Consider the following 6,000-nt stretch of genomic DNA (forward strand, 5'->3'; position numbering starts at 1 on the left):
AAACTTCAACACAAGTATTTCTCAAATTCATAATCACCCAACTAGCACGACTTTGATATTATCACCTCCATATCTCAAAACAATAATCAAGCATCAAATTATCTTAGTATTCAATTGACTCAAAAGAAAGTTTCACATATCTTGAACACCAAGTATATTAACATTAAGCAAATTACCATGCTATTAAAGACTCTCAAAATAATATAAGTGAAGCATGAGAGATCAAATAATTTCTTTAAAACAAATCCACCACCGTGCTCTAAAAGATCTAAGTGAAGTACTAGAGCAAAAATTATCACGCTCAAAAGATATAAGTGAAGCTCTATGAGCAAAACTATCAAGCTCAAAAGATATAAGTGAAGCACATAGAGTATTCTAACAAATTCTAATTCATGTATGGCTCTCTCAAAAGGTGTGTACAGCAAGGATAATTGTGGTAAACCAACAAGAAAATACACAAATAATACAAGACGCTCCAAGCAAAACACATATCATGTTGGTGAATAAAAATATAGCTCCAAGTAAATTACCGATGGAAGTGGACGAAAGAGGGGATGCCTTCCGGGGCATCCCCAAGCTTTGACTTTTTGGTGTCCTTAGGTTATCTTGGGGGTGCCATGGGCATCCCCAAGCTTAGGCTCTTGCCACTCCTTGCTCCATAATGCATCAAAAGAATTCACCCAAAACTTGAAAACTTCACAACACAAAACTCAACAGAAATCTCGTGAGCTCCGTTAGAGAAAGAAAACAAAAGACTACTTCAAGGTACTGTAATGAACTAATTATTTATTTAAATTGGTGTTAAACCTACTGTATTCCAACTTCTCTATAGTTTATAAACTAATTTACTAGCCATAGATTCATCAAAATAAGCAAACAACACACGAAAAACAGAATCTGTCAAAAACAGAACAGTCTGTAGCAATCTGTAACTAACGCAAATTTATGGAACTCTAAAAATTCTACAAAAATAGGAAGTACTGTACAATTTGTTTATTTATCAGCATAAAAAAGAATAAATGCAAAATCACGTTCCTGTGATTTATTGATTTTTTTCTCGTGAGTGCAAAGTTTCTGTTTTTCAGCAGAATCAAATCAACTATCATCGTAGCTTATCCTATAGGTTCTACTTGGCACAAACACTAATTAAAACATAAAACCACATCTAAACTGAAAGTAGAAACAAAATTTAACACTAAACAGGAACAAAAACAAAGAACACAAAATAAAATTGGGTTGCCTCCCAACAAGCGCTATCGTTTAACGCCCCTAGCTAGGCATAAAAGCGAAGATAGATCTAGGTATTGCCATCTTTGATAGGCAATCCATAAGTGGCTCTCATGATAGATTCATATGGTAATTTTATTTTCTTTCTAGGGAAGTGTTCCGTACCCTTCTTTAAGGGAAATTGGAATCTAATGTTCCCTTCTTCATATCAATAATTGCACCAATCGTTCTAAGGAAAGGTCTACCAAGAATAATAGGACATGAAGGATTGCAATCTATATCAAGAATTATAAAATATACAGGCACATAATTCCTATTTGCAACAATAAGAACATCATTAATTCTTCCCATAGGCTTTTTAATAGTGGAAGCCGCAAGATGCAAGTTTAGGGAGCAATCATCAAAATCACGGAAATCTAGCAAATCACATAAAGTTTTGGGGATAGTAGAGACACTAGCACCCAAATCGCACAAAGCATAAGACTCAAAATCTTTAATTTTAATTTTAATAGTAGGTTCCCACTCATCATAGAGTTTTCAAGGGATAGAAATTTTCAACTCAAGTTTTTCTTCATAAGATTGCATCAAAGCATCAACAATATGTTCGGTAAAGGCCTTATTTTGACTATAAGCATGAGGAGAATCTAGCATAGATTGCAACAAGGAAATACAACCAATCAAAGAGAAATTTTCATAATTAAATTCCTTGCGATCCAAAATAGTGGGTTTAGCAACATCACAGTTTTTATTTATTTCAATCCCACTTTCATCAATTTCATCATCAAGATCTAGAAACTCCGAATTCTTAGAACGCCTTCTAGGTAAAGGAAGATAATCTTCAGATTCATCAAGACTCATATTGCAAAACAAAGATTTAATGGGGGACACATCAATAACTTTTAGATCTTCATCTTGATTTTCATAGGGATTGGAAGAACACGCTTTAATAAAGGCATCTTTGGAAGCACGCATCCTAGCGGTTCTTTCTTTGCACTCATCAATGGAAATTCTCATGGCTTTGAGAGACTCATTGATATCATGCTTAGGAGGAATAGATCTAAGCTTTAAAGAATCAATTTCAAGAGAAATTCTATCAATGTTCCTAGTCAAATCATCAACTTTAAGCAATTTCTCTTGAATCAAAGCATTAAAATTCTTTTGTGAATTTATAAATTCTTTCACACTACTCTCAAATTCAGAGGGCATCTTATTAAAATTTCCATAAGAGTTGTTGTAGGAATTTCCATAATTATTAGAAGGATTACTAGGATAAGGCCTAGGATTAAAATTCCCTCTATAAGCGTTGTTTTCCAAAACTATTCCTACCAACAAAATTCACATCCATAGATTCATTATTATTCTCAAGCAAGGTAGATAAAGGAATATCATTGGGATCAAGAGGAATATTTTTAGGCACAAATATCTTCATAAGTTCATCCATCTTTTCACTCAAAACATTGATTTCTTCTATAGCATGCACCTTTTTACTAGAAGATCTTTTGGTGTACCATTGAGAATAATTAGCCATAATATTATCAAGCAATTTGGTAGCATCCCCTAACGTAATTTCCATAAAAGTGTCTCCCGCGGCCGAATCTAAAAGATTTCTAGAAGCAAAATTCAATCCGGCATAAAATTTTTGTATGATCATCCATAAATTCAAACCATGAGTAGGGCAATTGCGAAGCATTAATTTCATTCTTTCCCAAGATTGGGCAACATGCTCATGATCAAGTTGTTTAAAATTCATGATATCGTTCCTAAGAGTGATAATCTTAGCGGGAGGAAAATACTTAGAGATAAAAGCATCTTTGCACTTGTTCCAAGAATCAATACTATTTTTAGGCAAAGATGAAAACCAGACTTTAGCACGATCTCTAAGTGAAAACTGAAATAACTTCAATTTGACAATATTGTTATCAGTATCTTTCTTCTTTTGCATATCACACAAATCAACAAATTTGTTTAGATGAGTAGCGGCATCTTCACTGGGAAGGCCGGTGAATTGATCTTTCATAACAAGATTCAACAAAGCGGTATTGATTTCACAAGACTCATCATTATTAAGAGGAGCAATCAGAGTACTAAGGAAATCATTATTATTGGTATTCGAGAAATCACACAATTTGGTATTATCTTGTGCCATGGCAACAAGTAATCCAACACACAAGCAAACAGAAAGGCAACGGAAAAAGGCAAACGAGAAAGAGAGGAGGAGATTGGGAAAGAGAGGGTGAATAAAACAGCAATGGTGAAGTGGGGGAGAGGAAAACGAGAGGAAAATAATGTAATGCGAGAGATAGGGATTGCGATGGGTACTTGGTATGGTTGACTTGCTTGCGTGAGCCTCCCCAGCAACGGCGCCAGAAATTCTTCTTGCTACCTCTTGAGCACTGCGTTCGATTTCCCCGAAGAGGAGAGGATGATGCAGTAAAGTAGCGTAAGTATTTCCTTCAGTTTTTGAGAACCAAGGTATCAATCCAGTAGGAGACCACGCACAAGTCCCTCGTACCTACACAAAACGATAGCAACTCGCAACCAACGCTTAGGGGTTGTCAATCCCTTCACGGTCACTTACGAGAGTGAGATCTGATAGAGATAATATTTTTGGTATTTTTTCCAGATAGATGCAAAGTAAAAAGTAAAAGGCAAAGTAAAACAAACAAAGTAAATAAAGTGATATAGATTGATATGATGAGAATAGACCCGGGGGCCATAGGTTTCACTAGTGGCTTCTATCAAGAGCATAAGTATTCTATGATGGGTGAATAAATTACTGTTGAGCAATTGACAAAATTGAGCATAGTTATGAGTATATCTAGGCGATGATCATGTATATAGGCATCACGTCCAAAACAAGTAGATCGAAACGATTCTGCATCTACTACTATTACTCCACTCATCAATCGCTATCCAGCATGCATCTACAGTATTAAGTAAAACAGAGTCACGCCGTAAGCAAGATGACATGATGTAGAGGGATAAATTCATGCAATATGATAAAAACCCCATCTTGTTATCCTCGATGGCAACAATACAATACGTGCCTTGCAACTCTTTCTGTCACTGAGTAAGGACACTGCAAGATTGAACCCAAAGTTAAGCACTTCTCCCATTGCAAGAACTACCAATCTAGTTGGCCAAACCAAAAAGATAATTCGAAGAGACTTGCAAAGATAACTCAATTATACATAAAAGAATTCAGAGAAGAATCAGATATTTTCAATAGATAATACTGGATCATAAACCCACAATTCATCGGTCTCAACAAACACACCGCAAAAAGAAGATTACATCGAATAGATCTCCACGAGAGAGGGGGAGAACATTGTATTGAGATCCAAAAAGAGAGAAGAAGCCATCTAGCTACTAGCTATGGACCCGAAGATCTGAAGTAAACTACTCACACTTCATTGGAGGGGCTATGGTGATGATGTAGAAGCCCTCCGTGGTGGATGCCCCCTCCGGCGGAGCTCCGGAACAGATCCCAAGATGGGATCTCGTGGATACAGAATGTTGCGGCGGTGGAATTAGGTTTTGGCTCCTGTTCTGATCGTTCGGGGATACGTAGGTATATATAGGAGGAAGGAGTACGTCGGTGGAGCTCCAAGGGGCCCACGAGGTAGGAGGCGCGCCTAGGGGGCGCCCTCCACCCTCGTGACCTCCACGGCTGTTCCTTGGAGCAGGGTCCAAGTCTCTTGGATCACGTTCGGTGAGAAAATCACGTTCCCGAAGGTTTTATTCCATTTGGACTCCGTTTGATATTTTGTTTCTTCGAAATACTAAAATAGGCAAAAAACAGCAATTCTGGGCTGGGCCTCCGGTTAATAGGTTAGTCCCAAAATAATATATAAGTGGAAAATAAAGCCCAATATAGTCCAAAATAGTAGACAAAGTAGCATGGAGTAATAAAAAATTATAGATACGTTGGAGACGTATCAGCTGTCAGCCTCTCCACGTACAGTACTCTTCCGATGGAAGTCGGTCGTTAACCACATTGACCACGCCACACCGAGAGCACCAAGGCAATGGATGACGGTGAGGCCTAGGAACGGGACAACGCGGAGCCAAGAAAGACGCGACAGTGGTTGCCCATGCGGAGAGGGGTACGAGGGTTCACTGGTTCGGCTGCGGTGTGAGGTTGCCGTCAACGCAGAATAACAGGGGGTGTGGGTGAGTAGAGGGATGGCCTGGCCAGCGGTGGGAGTAGTAGGGGGCGGTGAGGCTTCCGCGGCATCACAGCCGACCACGGGAGGCAGGAGCAGGCATCACGACCGGCGCTGGTTTAGGCGGTTGGAGCAAGAAGACCAGAGGTTGAAGAAGCACTACGGCCGTTGGATGAACATCGTACGGTAACTGGAGCTAGAATTGTTCATATTGTCTAAGTTGACAAAGCCCTCCGTCCCGGTCAACTTAGTAGGCCCAGAAGTCAGCCTCCCACTATGCTGGGTTCGAGCTAGCAGGGGGAGTATTCATTTTTTTGTGTGTAATAAGGAGGCACTTCCTTGCTTGCGAAGATATAGCTGGTGGGTCCGTCCTATCAGCAGGGGCATGTTTTTTCATGAAATACAGAGGCCCTTCCGGTGGGTCTTAGATGTCAGGTGGAGGAATCATTATTTTGCGCGTAATAAGGAGGCATTTCCTTGTGTGCGGCCATGGACCCAGCTGTGAGCCTCTCCACGTACAGTCCATGTCCGATGGATATCGTTTGTTGACCATGTTGACCAGGCCGCGCCGAGAGCACCATGGCGATGGATGACGGTGAGGCCTAGG

The sequence above is a fragment of the Triticum aestivum genome, chromosome 2B, assembly GCF_018294505.1.
Source record: "Triticum aestivum cultivar Chinese Spring chromosome 2B, IWGSC CS RefSeq v2.1, whole genome shotgun sequence".
NCBI classification, from domain to species: Eukaryota; Viridiplantae; Streptophyta; class Magnoliopsida; order Poales; family Poaceae; genus Triticum; species Triticum aestivum.